At 47.4% G+C, this 11647-nt stretch overlaps 3 non-coding genes and 1 pseudogene across 3 annotated transcripts; 1 reads left to right on the top strand and 3 right to left on the bottom strand.

Moving 5' to 3' along the window:
* Nucleotides 1–4829: 4829 nt before the first annotated feature.
* TRNAS-UGA lies at nucleotides 4830–4911 on the bottom strand. Its single transcript has one exon. It is a non-coding gene; the product is annotated as a tRNA-Ser (tRNA).
* Nucleotides 4912–6341: 1430 nt separating this feature from the next.
* Nucleotides 6342–6514, bottom strand: LOC120933902 (annotated as a pseudogene).
* Nucleotides 6515–7463: 949 nt separating this feature from the next.
* Nucleotides 7464–7545, bottom strand: TRNAS-UGA. The gene has a single exon. It is a non-coding gene; the product is annotated as a tRNA-Ser (tRNA).
* A 1130-nt stretch (nucleotides 7546–8675) lies between these two features.
* TRNAT-AGU lies at nucleotides 8676–8749 on the top strand. Its single transcript has one exon. It is a non-coding gene; the product is annotated as a tRNA-Thr (tRNA).
* The last annotated feature ends 2898 nt before the right edge of the window (nucleotides 8750–11647 follow it).

The raw sequence follows: 11647 nt of genomic DNA, 5'->3' as shown, positions 1-11647 counted from the left end.
GCGCCCATCAATTGCCGCCAGTATGCCCCATCAAATGCAGCCACTTTCCCCTCTCAAATGCAGCCACTTTGCCCCCTCAAATGCAGCCACTTTGCCTCCTCAAATACAGCCACTTTGCCCCCTCAAATGCCGCCAATTTGCACCCTCAAATGCAGCCAGTTTTCCCCCTCAAATGCAGCCAGTTTATCCCCTCAAATACCGCCAGATTGCCCCCTCAAATACCGCCAGTTTGCCCCCTCAAATACAGCCAGTTTGCCCCCTCAAATACCGCCAGTTTTCCCCCTCAAATACCGCCAGTTTGCCCCCTCAGATGCCACTATTTTGCCCCCTCAAATGCCGCCAGTTTGCCCCCACAAATACCACCAGTTTGTCCCCCTTTCTCAGGTCAGCCATCCTCCTCCACGCTCCCTCGATGTCATCTCTGCTCGCCTGTTGCTTCAGCCAATCAGGTGACCGGTAACCAGACACAGTGCACCTGATTGGCTGAGAGGTGGCTCAGTGTTAGGGAAGCGATTCCCTTAGGCCTCGTACACATGACCGAACATGTCCACTGAAACTGGTCAGACCAGTTTCCGCGGACATGTTCGGTCGTCTGTACGGCCGACCGGACAATTTTCCGGCGGATCGGACAGGTTTCCAGCAGACAAATGTTTCTTAGCATGCTAAGAAACATGTCCGCTGGAACCATGTCCGCCGGACATGTCCGATGGTTAGTATGACTCATCGGACATGTCCGCTTGCCTGAGAACCCGCGCATGACGTCGAAGTGATTCGACGCATGAGCGGAAGCATTGAACTTCCGCGTCAGAGAACTTCGGTGTCGTATACGTCACCGCGTTCTCTGTCCGCGAGGATTTTGTTTTGATGGTGTGTACAACCATCAGACCAAAATCTGCTAGCGGACATGTCCGATGAAAATGGTCCACGGACCGTTTTCATCGGACAGATCCGCTCGTGTGTACAAGGCCTAACACAGCACTGTTTAAACAGGGAACGCACAGCCATGTGCCCGCTGTTTAACCATTTGGAAGCTGATTAGAGCCCACAGGATCTAATCAGGAAGCCTATTAGAGCCTCTGGCTCTAATCAGGCACTTCCAAAACACACCCACCGCTGTTATCCAGATGGCTGGCGCTCAACAGGGGGCTTAACACCTGAATAGTGGGCGGCAGCAGCAACAATACATAGATTCATGCAATGCATGAATCTATGTATTGTTGATTGACGGTTGCAGGAGAGAGGGGGCGGCGCTCCTGTGCCCACTATGGGCGCACCGCCACTGGTAGAAAGTAAGCATGGGTTCTAAGCAAGGATTGCAATGGAACAGACATTCCTAGTGTGTTCCTTGTGAGAAATCAAGGGACCTTAAATTCAGTGATGTAAGATTCTGGTAGGTGACCTTCCCTGCGGGTAAATACCATAAAATCCTGTTCCCTAGATATGGTCTGTGTAGGGCACAAGAAAAAAGGAAACCCTTTCAAAGTGGACACCCACTAAGGGAAAGGACTGACTTTAACTTGATTACCATTACAACTAAGTAAACTGTTTCAAAGCAGCCAGGACTCATCTCTATTTTTGCCATCAGTGGCCTGTTCCGGAAGAAGCACCTGGCAAGGTCAGAAGGAGCGGGGACATGGGGTGAACAATGTGAGTGGGCATCAGGGCTCAAGTCCTGCGGGAACGGAGTCCCTGCACTTTTTTCACAGCAGGAACGCAGTTCCCTTTGCAGGACTAGAGCAGCCGAGAGCAGCAGAGCCGCCCGAGCCGATCCTTCACTAAGCGGCAATGCCCAGCTTGAGTCACTCTCAAGGGCAGGCGAACCTTAGTAATCCTTTATGTTACTGGCCGCTACCTGTATATGGACATTGCGGATGTCTGCCGCGAGTAATGGCGGGATTTAGAAAGAACTTACTTAAAGTTCTTTCTAAATCCCGTGATTTGCAATGTCTCCTGGGAACAATGACAAAAGCTCCCAGGAGACATTGCGGCATCGAGGAAGTGACGGAATACCCGCACACTACCCGATGAATCCATATACAGGAAGCGGCCAGTAACATAAAGGATTACTAAGGTACAGTGAATCGAAAAAAGGAAAAAAAACATGCGGTTTAGTAATTATGCATATGAGCGTATCATTTTTTTTTTTTTGGTGGGGGAGTGGATCTTTGGTGGGAGTTCCCACACTTTTTTCCCCAGGACTTGACCCCTGCTCACACCAGTAAAGTTTAAGTCAGAGGTCTGCTGGCTGCATCCATAGTTGGACTGTATGTGCAATGTTTGCTTGTCCCCCTCTATATGCTTACAATAGCACCAAAAGCAGAAGGGGTGACCAAAATCAAAAAACTCTGAAAGCAATATGAAGTTCCTTCACTCTTTTAACAGAGAGAGGGAGGGAAAGATGGCTTCCTAGGTGGCTACCTGTATACGTGTGTAGCGCCTGGTTACTTTTCAGAACCGGTGTTATTAAAATTTAGAGGGGGTCAGAGAGTTAAGTGACTCTGACCATTGCTAATTGGTTCAAATTTGGGTCTCTGTTTTGGCTTGGCTGTGCTGTGGGCTTATTCTGTTGTGCTGGGGTGTTTTTCCACCCCGGTGCGGTATGTGGCAGCAGTGGAGTCAAGGTTTGAGTGCCTTGTTCCAGCAGCCATTCAGGAGGCTTGGGCCTCGCTGGGCATGCTGGGAGAGGGTACTTATGAGGCAGACACCATTTTGGGTGGTCCTTCTTCTGGTGTGGCACCCACCTTTAGGGTGGCCACATCACAGCGCTCCGGCGTTATGGCCTACCTGGCCGGAGTGTGCGTTCTATGCAGGGTTCCTGGTTCCGGGCCTATTTTGGTCTGGAGCATTTAAACAGGATGGGGACCCAGTGGTCTACTGGGTACCCACTTTAAAGATCCCAAGCGAGTTTAGCTGTTCGGTGGGGAGTCCATCTGAGGAGCGCCAATGAGAGGCTGGAGATCCAATAGGATTCTGATGAACCACCGGGGATCGAGGTGACCGGACACTGAAAGATTGACTCCTCTTTCAGTCGGTACCTGTGGCGACGTTAAAAGGAGAGGATCCAGGCGTAACTTTACCTAGGAGGGTTATCTCCGTATCTTCATTCAAAAGGGCCTGTGGCAGAGGTTCCTACCCGACATTCATTCAAAAAGGGTCTGTGGCAGAGACTTTGTTCTAAAGAGATTCTAGCGGTGTTCCGGCTGCTAGGTCAGTGAGAGAGGCCTATCTGGACATGCTAAGCCCACTCAGGCAGGAGTGGTGTGAGAAAAGTTGCTACGCATTGGAACAGGACTTTTCCGAGTACTACGCCTGAATCTACTGTTCTCCTTTTTCACCTATATCCCTTTCATCACCTGTTAACTGTTTTTACCCGGCTGGGTAATAAAGAGCACATAAAAAGACATTTCTTCGTGGACATTCCTTTACTGCTGCTGTATGTATCATTCATCCCTAGACACTCGGAAAGAGCCATGAGGTAAATCCGCCATCCCATTCAATAACCAGCGGCTCCTTCGGAGGTGAGCGCTACACGTGGTTTGTTATTGATGGATATTGGGGTGCAGTTTGAACCCTGTGATAGACTGGCATTTATCAAATCTTGGGGGTGCTGAGATGATGCTGCCTATATGCAGGCCCGGTTTTACTCCCTTTGCCGCCCCAAGGCCAGGTCCTTCAATGCCGCCCCCGCAGTACAAGGGGGACATTATCCGCCTGGGGAATTTTTCGGCAGGACACTGAGAAGCAGGGGGGGTGTTGCTGCCAAAAATGACATTGAGCATTGGGGGGTGCTGCTGCCAAAAATGACAAAATGACATTGAGAACCGGGAGGGGGGTTGCTGCTGCCAAGAACTATCTCACCTCCTCTTCCCTCTGTTTTTTCTCCTCTCACCATCCGCATGACAGGGCGGAACTCCCGATATGAAAGTAAAAGTGTCCTCTCCTCTCAGCCGCAGTGCCGCCCCGAGGCCTGGCCTTGTTGGCCTTGTCTGGATTCCGGCCCTGCATATATGCCAGGACATATTTTGATGGTCTTCCAGCTCAGAGGAAAGGGTTTATTTGGTGTTGGGCATGGGCAAGGATACTGTTGCACACCTTCCAACTTTTTGAGATGGGAATGAGGGACACCTATCAGCAAAAGTATGCAGGCATAGGACACACCCCGTGCCACGCCCCCTTAAAGGAGAATTGTTCAAAAAAAGATTGGTTAACAGCACAAGTGCTTTTTTTACCTCTGCTATTTCTTTATATTGGCTTTTGGAATTTATAAATGCAGCAATTGAGAAATAAGATGAAAAGTTTAGTTCTGGAAAACACATTTTGATAAAGAAAAAGTGCATTTTAAATACATCTATATAGATCAGACCAAAATGAGGGACAAAGGGACATTGCTCTAAATCAGGGACAGTCCTTTGAAATCAGGGACAGTTGGGAGCTATGCTGTTGTCATTCAAATTTTACTCTCTGGATCTTCCAATGTGATTCAAACTAATGACTGAGGTATTCCTTCACCTTTGTTCAGAGGAGAGTCAGACACAAAGTTAACAAGAAACTTTCACAACAAAGAAAGCAGAGGTTCCTGTAGCGTTTCAGATGTTTTTCCATTCTTTATTACATCTGACTGCAGCCTGTTGTTTTCTATCTTCAACCCTCAAGCCAGGGTGGGGCTACCTGGCAAGTCATGATCTATTGGTTTAGTAAAGTTGTCATGCATATCCTTTTTTAACGCTAAAGTAACATATTCTACAGTTGTCAGGTTGAATGCTATATAAAGTAAACATAAAATAGAACACAAGTTAAAACAAAAATGTATTTAAATGTCAAAAATAACACGCTGTGAGCAGGATTTGAACCTGCGCGGGGAGACCCCAATGGATTTCAAGTCCATCGCCTTAACCACTCGGCCATCACAGCTTGATGGAATTATGACTTCGATTTGTGACAATTGAAATCATCAATCATCAGCTGTAAATAGGGATGGGTTGAACATCCTCTGGTTCAGTTTACACCAGAATACCTTGAACAGGCAAAAAGTTCTAGAAAACATGCAAACCCTGTGTCTATAGGACACGATTGTGAAAAATCAATTGTGCCCCAAGTGTTGCCACTGTGCCCCAAGTGTTGCCACTGTGCCCCAAGTGCTGCCACTGTGCCCCCCAGTGGACAGCGTGTAACGGCGGGAGGCAGTGAGCAGTGTCCAGTGTCCTCCATTTCTTCCCTGACCCCGATGTCTTCTCCCACCTGCTCCTCCTCTCGTCCTCTGCTATGATTGGATGCCTGATTTTTATTTTATTTTTGAAAAGCCTATGGCGTGTGAACACACCCAAAAACTCAAAAAAAAATGTGCACACACATGAAGAGTGTTCACAAAAACGTGCAGACGGGTGCAACGTCAAGTGGTCCTCCTGTGAAGAGGGACCCAAACCCTGATCCCCCGGGGCGTTAGGCTCCAGACGGGGACTGAGGTACTGTGGTCCGAGCAACCGAAGCCGACACGGACCCAACTTCCTCGGAGGGACTGCCGAAACAGAACCCTCCCAGTACTAGGTGGGGCTCCCCCGAAGGGAGACCCCATGGGAGCAGGCGAACTAAGCCAGAAGGCCATGTCCACCCACTCCCAAGACGTTCAGGGCTGGCCCGAGGACCGGCACCCTACTAATCACACAGTGACACAAAACGTGCACAACAAAAAAAGACAAAAATGTGACAAACATAGGCTTAAATTAAATAAAGTGGGGGAAAGGGATAGTGAAGAGGAGAGTGAAAGAAGTGGTCATTGTGTTCAACAATGACCAGGCCCTCCGGCCAGGAATAAAAAATTCCTCCGGTCCTAGCCAAAAGGCCCGGCCCAGGAGGCAGGTGCTAAAAAAAAGCGTGTATCTGGTGCAGTGACCGTGGTATCTTAAATCAATGTGTCCCTCACACACAGTGATCTTCAGATACCCCTGGACTGCCACTCCAGGGGCACATGCACCATAGGCTTTTCCTTCCATATCCGACCCCCCGACCGGCCAGTGCAGCCCTCCACCCCTTCCAGCCAACCCGGCGGATTTGCTGTCCTACCCCGTCGTATCCCAGGGCATTACCAGCTCCTCCTACCGGATCGCTGACAGAGATAGCACTTACACCAGCCAGCCAGAAGGCCAGACTAGAACTCGGCAAAAAGACCAAGACCAAGCGCAGCACCCATCCTCACCAGGAGCGCCCTTCCAGATGGCTCAGACTCAACCATGGGCCGGCCCCCAGTAACTGTCGGGCAGCACAGCGTAGTCCCTGCTGAAACCATCCTTCCAGGTGCAATGACGTCATTGGATTGCATCCACCCTCCCCATGTAGGAGGTGCTTCAGCGCTCCTCTGACAACTGATAAGAACAGATACCACACCTAGTCCTAGCCAAAAGGCCGAGAAGCGACAGGGAAGACAACCACGATCAGCACGGCCGGAGTGCAATGGCCGAGCCTCGCCCTGGGAGAACCACCTTCATGATCATGGTGTCTCCCCTGCCAGGTACAATGTAAGGAAAGTGAATTCCTTCGCTTTCCCAACATACAGCTGAGTGAGAAGTGAACGCACAGCGTTGCACCCGCTTTTCACATTTTTGGACACCTATTAGAGCCTATGGCTCTAGTCAGGTGCTTCCAAGAAACAATCCTTGCCGCTGTAATTCAGGTACCCGGTGCCCAAAAAGGGTCCGGATACCTGAATAGGGGGTGTCAGCAGCCACCATAAATAGATTTATGCAATGCTTGAATCTATCTATGGTAATAGAGTGGTGCCAGGAGAGTGGGGGGCGGCGCTCCTGCGCCCTTTATGGACGCACCGCCACTGGTGCTAGTATGCTGCTGCCTATATGCACCAAATGTGGGGAGATGTACTCCTTGCCCATGCCCAACACTTTTAGGCATCGTGGTATTTATTTTATGGGTTGCATGAGTTTAGTCAGGCCTAGGGCAGCACAAAACCTAAATACACCACTGTCTGAATCTTCACTATCCCTCTACCCCTCTGTTGAGAACCTGTTAAATAAAACTCTTGAAGAAAAAGGAAACCAAAGTTTTGGTGCGGACATTCTTTTGAACAAACTCTTCAGGAGAGAACCCTAGATTGAGTGTGGCGAACAGTAAGGTAACGGCAGGCCCAAAATTAAACCAGCAGCTCCTTCGGGGGTAGTGCTACACGTGGGGGCTCATCCGGGATTTGCCGTTACACAGAGGTGATCAAATACTACCAAAAGAAAGCTCTATTTGTGAGGAAAATCTGATCGAAATGTAATTTGTGTACAGCGCTGCATGACCGCACAATTGTCATTCAAAGTGTGACAGCGCTGAAAGCTAAAAATTGGCCTGGGCAGGAAGTTGGTAAAAATGCCCTGTATTGAAGTGGTTAAGTAAATGTACAGTAGGACACAATATAAAATAAAGACAAATTAATAAAAAGACAAAAATATCTGGATGGTAAAAGAGTGCGCTGTGAGCAGGATTTGAACCTGCGCGGGGAGACCCCATTGGATTTCAAGTCCAACGCCTTAACCGCTCGGCCATCACAGCTTAATGAAACTATTCCTTTAGAAAAGTGTTTCTCAACTTCTGTACCATTCATCTTGAAACAGGAATAGATATAAGGTGAAAAAGGAGGTCTTTGACCTTTCCTTCTCTAGGGATGGGGGGTCCCTAGAGAGGACATCGACCAGGAAAGATTAGAGGAACTGAATTTATTCACTCTTGAGAAGAGGAGAATTAGGGGGGATATGATCAACATGTACAAATATATAAGAGGTCCATACAGTGGACTTGGTGTTGAGTCAACACTGAGGACAAGGGGGCACTCTTTACGTCTAGAGGAAAAGAGATTTCACCTCCAAATACGGAAAGGTTTCTTCACAGTAAGAGCTGTGAAAATGTGGAACAGACTCCCTCCAGAGGTGGTTCTGGCCAGCTCAGTAGATTGCTTTAGGAAAGGCCTGGATTCTTTCCTAAATGTACAGAATATAACTGAGTACTAAGATTTGTAGGTAAAGTTGATCCAGGGTAAATCCGATTGCCTCTCGGGGGATCAGGAAGGAATTTTTTCCCCTGCTGTAGCAAATTGGATCATGCTCTGCTGGGGTTTTTTGCCTTCCTCTGGATCAACTGTGGGTGTGGAGTTGGGTGTATGGGATTGTACTGTGTTTTTTTATTTTGTTTGTTTATTTTTTGTGGTTGAACTGGATGGACTTGTGTCTTTTTTCAACCTGACTAACTAACTAACTAACTAACTATGTAGCATGATGTATATTTCATCTGTTGCATTAGGTTTCCTTGGCCGACCACTGCATCTACAGTCCTCAACTGCATTGTTGACAATATCTCAGAATACTGAAAGAAAAGCTGTTTCTGGGACAGCATCAGTAGGGAAGCTGGTGATGAAGACCATTTTTAAGAGCTACAGTATAAAGGTAATAGAATATAGTAATCATGGAATTTAACATCATAGTGCATCATGCAGGGGAATGTTAATTTACAAACTTCCTCTAAATATCAAAACATTTCCCCTCTGAATTTATGTAAATGTGGCAAATTTCTGCCCAAAAAAAATTCACCAAAGTAATCTTCTTGGCCTATTCCATGACTGGAGGTCAAAAGATACACCTATTTGCTAATTTTACTGTATTTTACCACCATCAAACTTGCACCAACAAGGTGCTGTGGCTTAGTTGGTTAAAGCGCCTGTCTAGTAAACAGGAGATCCTGAGTTCGAATCTCAGCAGTGCCTTGACTTTTTTTTATCAAAGTAAGCTTTGATGAAGTTCTTAGTCAGTCTTGTTTATATGCATAAAGCACACAGAAATAAGGCAATTGTAATTTCATACTAGCTTTACAAAATATACTCTATATGCAGAGAAGTGACTGAATGAAGAATTCTCAAGAGAGAAAAAATAAAAAAGGGAGCACCAACCCTGTGCATTTTTCTTAGACATATTTTAAATAAAAACTACTTATAAACATGTGGAAAAAGACTACAGAGATACAAGTGATCTCCAGATAACAGCAATTGGTCTACTGACAACAGATTTCTAGATGGTAACAGGGGAGATTTTAAGGGCCACTGCCGGCTGATGCATTTCGATGGGATGCCTTCTTCCTCAGAGCCCAGCCAAGGGCAGTGGGCCTTGAAATTTCCCCTGTTACCATCTAGGAGTCTGTTGTCAGTAGACCAATTGCTGTTATCTGGAAAACACTTGTATCGCAAGTCTTTTCCCATATGTTTATGAGTAGTTTTTTACTTTTTAATAAAAATACGTCTAAGGACACAGGGTTGGTGCGCCCTTTTTTCTTTTTTTTTTTACTGTAATGTAATGTACACACGATTGAAAATTCGGACAAGAAAATCATGGATTTTTTTTCCAAATGAATTTTGGCTCAAACTTGTGTTGCATACACACGGTCACACAAAATTCCGACCGTCAAGATCGCGGGTGAGGTACAACACTACAACGAGCCAAGAAAAATTAAGTTCAATGATTCCAAGCATGCGTCGAATTGATTCCGAGCATGCATGTTTTTTTGCGCGTCGGAATTGCATACAAAAGATCGGAATTTCCGACAAGAACGTTTCCCGACAGAAAATTTGAGAACCAGCTCTCAAATTTTTGCTGTCGGAAGACAGAAAAAGTCAGATGGGGCCTACACACGGTCAGAATTTCCGACCAAATGCTCACATCAAACTTTTCTTGTCTGAAATTCCGATCGTGTGTATGCGGCATTAGGAAACCCCTATCCTTGAGGGCATCAAGGCCTGAGGCACTATCCATTATGAACTCTAGTTTACCTGGTAACTCATTTGTGCGCAGGAGTGTTTGATTTTCTGCTATCAAGAATTCTCAAGACGCTATGACAAAACGCGTAGGGGCAGGGCTTATTGAACGCCAACATCAGAATACAATTAATACTGGTACTTGAGCTTTGTGACTGCTGTTATATACATCAGAGCATTTTTTTAAGTGAGTGTGTGAATAAAGCAAACTTAAAGGGTAAGTTCACCTTTACATAAAAATCTGTAAGGTGAACTTACACAGGTCCCCCTCCTCGCCCCACTGACCTGGACTGTGGCAATCTCCGGTTCTAAGCCTCGGTATTTCCACGCCAGAAGTGCGGGGCTTAGAAATGCCCTGAGCTGAATTCCATAACCTCCCTCGTCAGGAGGGATGTTTTGGAGCATTCTAATTGGTCAGCGCATCACATGGGTGGCACGAACAATCAGCAGCCGCATAGCCCATCCTGTCAGCTATGCAGAAGACGCAATGATGCAGAGAGGATTTATAAGTCCCGGACTCCTGTCGTGGATATACCGGGGCTTAGAACCAGAGCTTGCTGCGGGACCTGGGGATGAAGAGAGACCTGTGTAAGTTCACCACACAGATTTTTCTGTAAAGGTAAACTTAAACTTTAAGGATAAAGCACTATCTAAATTGTTTCCTTTATATATACAGCTCCACATGTGTAGAGCCTGTGAGTGCTTCCCCTCACAGCAAGCAAGCAAGTTAGCACTGTGCAGCATTACAGGCCTCCTCAGATGACCGTTCCAAGCAGCACTGTGCATTACAAGCCTCCCAAAAAGTCCCGACTCACGACCGTCTAGATCAGAACACTGTGAGTGTGTACATTACAGGCCTCCCCTTAGACCACCGTCCAGAGCACTGTGTGTATTACAAGCCTCCTCAGACCGTTCAGAGAACTGTGTGCAATGCATTATAGGCCTCTTCCTCAGACTGTCCATGTCCAGAGCACTGTGTGCATTACAGGTCTCCTCAGACCACTGTCTAGGTCACTGTGCAGCATTACAGGCCTCTTCAGACCACTGTCCAGAGCACTGTGCAGCATTACAGACCTCTTCAGACGACCGTCTCGAGCAGCACTGTGCATTACAAATCTCCCAAAGAGAGTACCGACTAACGACTGTCTAGGGCAGAGCACTGTGAGTGTGTACATTACAGGCCTCCCCTTAGACCACGGTCTAGAGCACTGTGCAGCATTACAGGCCTTCTCAGACCACTGTCCAGAGCAATGTGTGTAATAAAAGCCTCCTCAGACCGTTCAGAGCACTGTGTGCAATGCATTATAGGCCTATTCCTCAGACTGTTCATGTCCAGAGCACTGTGTGCAATACAGGCCTCATCAGACCACTGTCCAGAGCACTGTGCAGCATTACAGGCCTCCTCAGACCACTGTCCAGAGCACTGTGCAGCATTACAGGCCTCCTCAGACGACCGTCCCGAGCAGCACTGTGCATTACAAACCTCCCAAAGAGAGTCCCGACTAACGACTGTCTAGGGCAGAGCACTGTGAGTGTGTTCATTACAGGCCTCCCCTTAGACCACTGTCTAGAGCTCTGTGCAGTATTACAGGCCTCATCAGACCACTGTCCAGAGCACTGTGTGTATTACAAGCCTCCTCAGACCTTATAGAGCACTGTGTGCAATGCATTACAGGCATCCTCCTCAGACTGTCCATGTCCAGAACACTGTGCAGCATTACAGGCCTCCTCCTCAGACTGTCCATGTCCAGAACACTGTGCAGCATTACAGGCCTCCTCCTCAGACTGTCCATGTCCAGAGCACTGTGTGCAGTACAGGCCTCATCAGACGACTGTCAAGAGCACTGTGCAGCATTA

This window comes from Rana temporaria, chromosome 3 (assembly GCF_905171775.1).
Source record: "Rana temporaria chromosome 3, aRanTem1.1, whole genome shotgun sequence".
In the NCBI taxonomy this organism is placed as follows: domain Eukaryota; kingdom Metazoa; phylum Chordata; class Amphibia; order Anura; family Ranidae; genus Rana; species Rana temporaria.
This window is presented reverse-complemented; position numbering and strand designations above follow the sequence as displayed.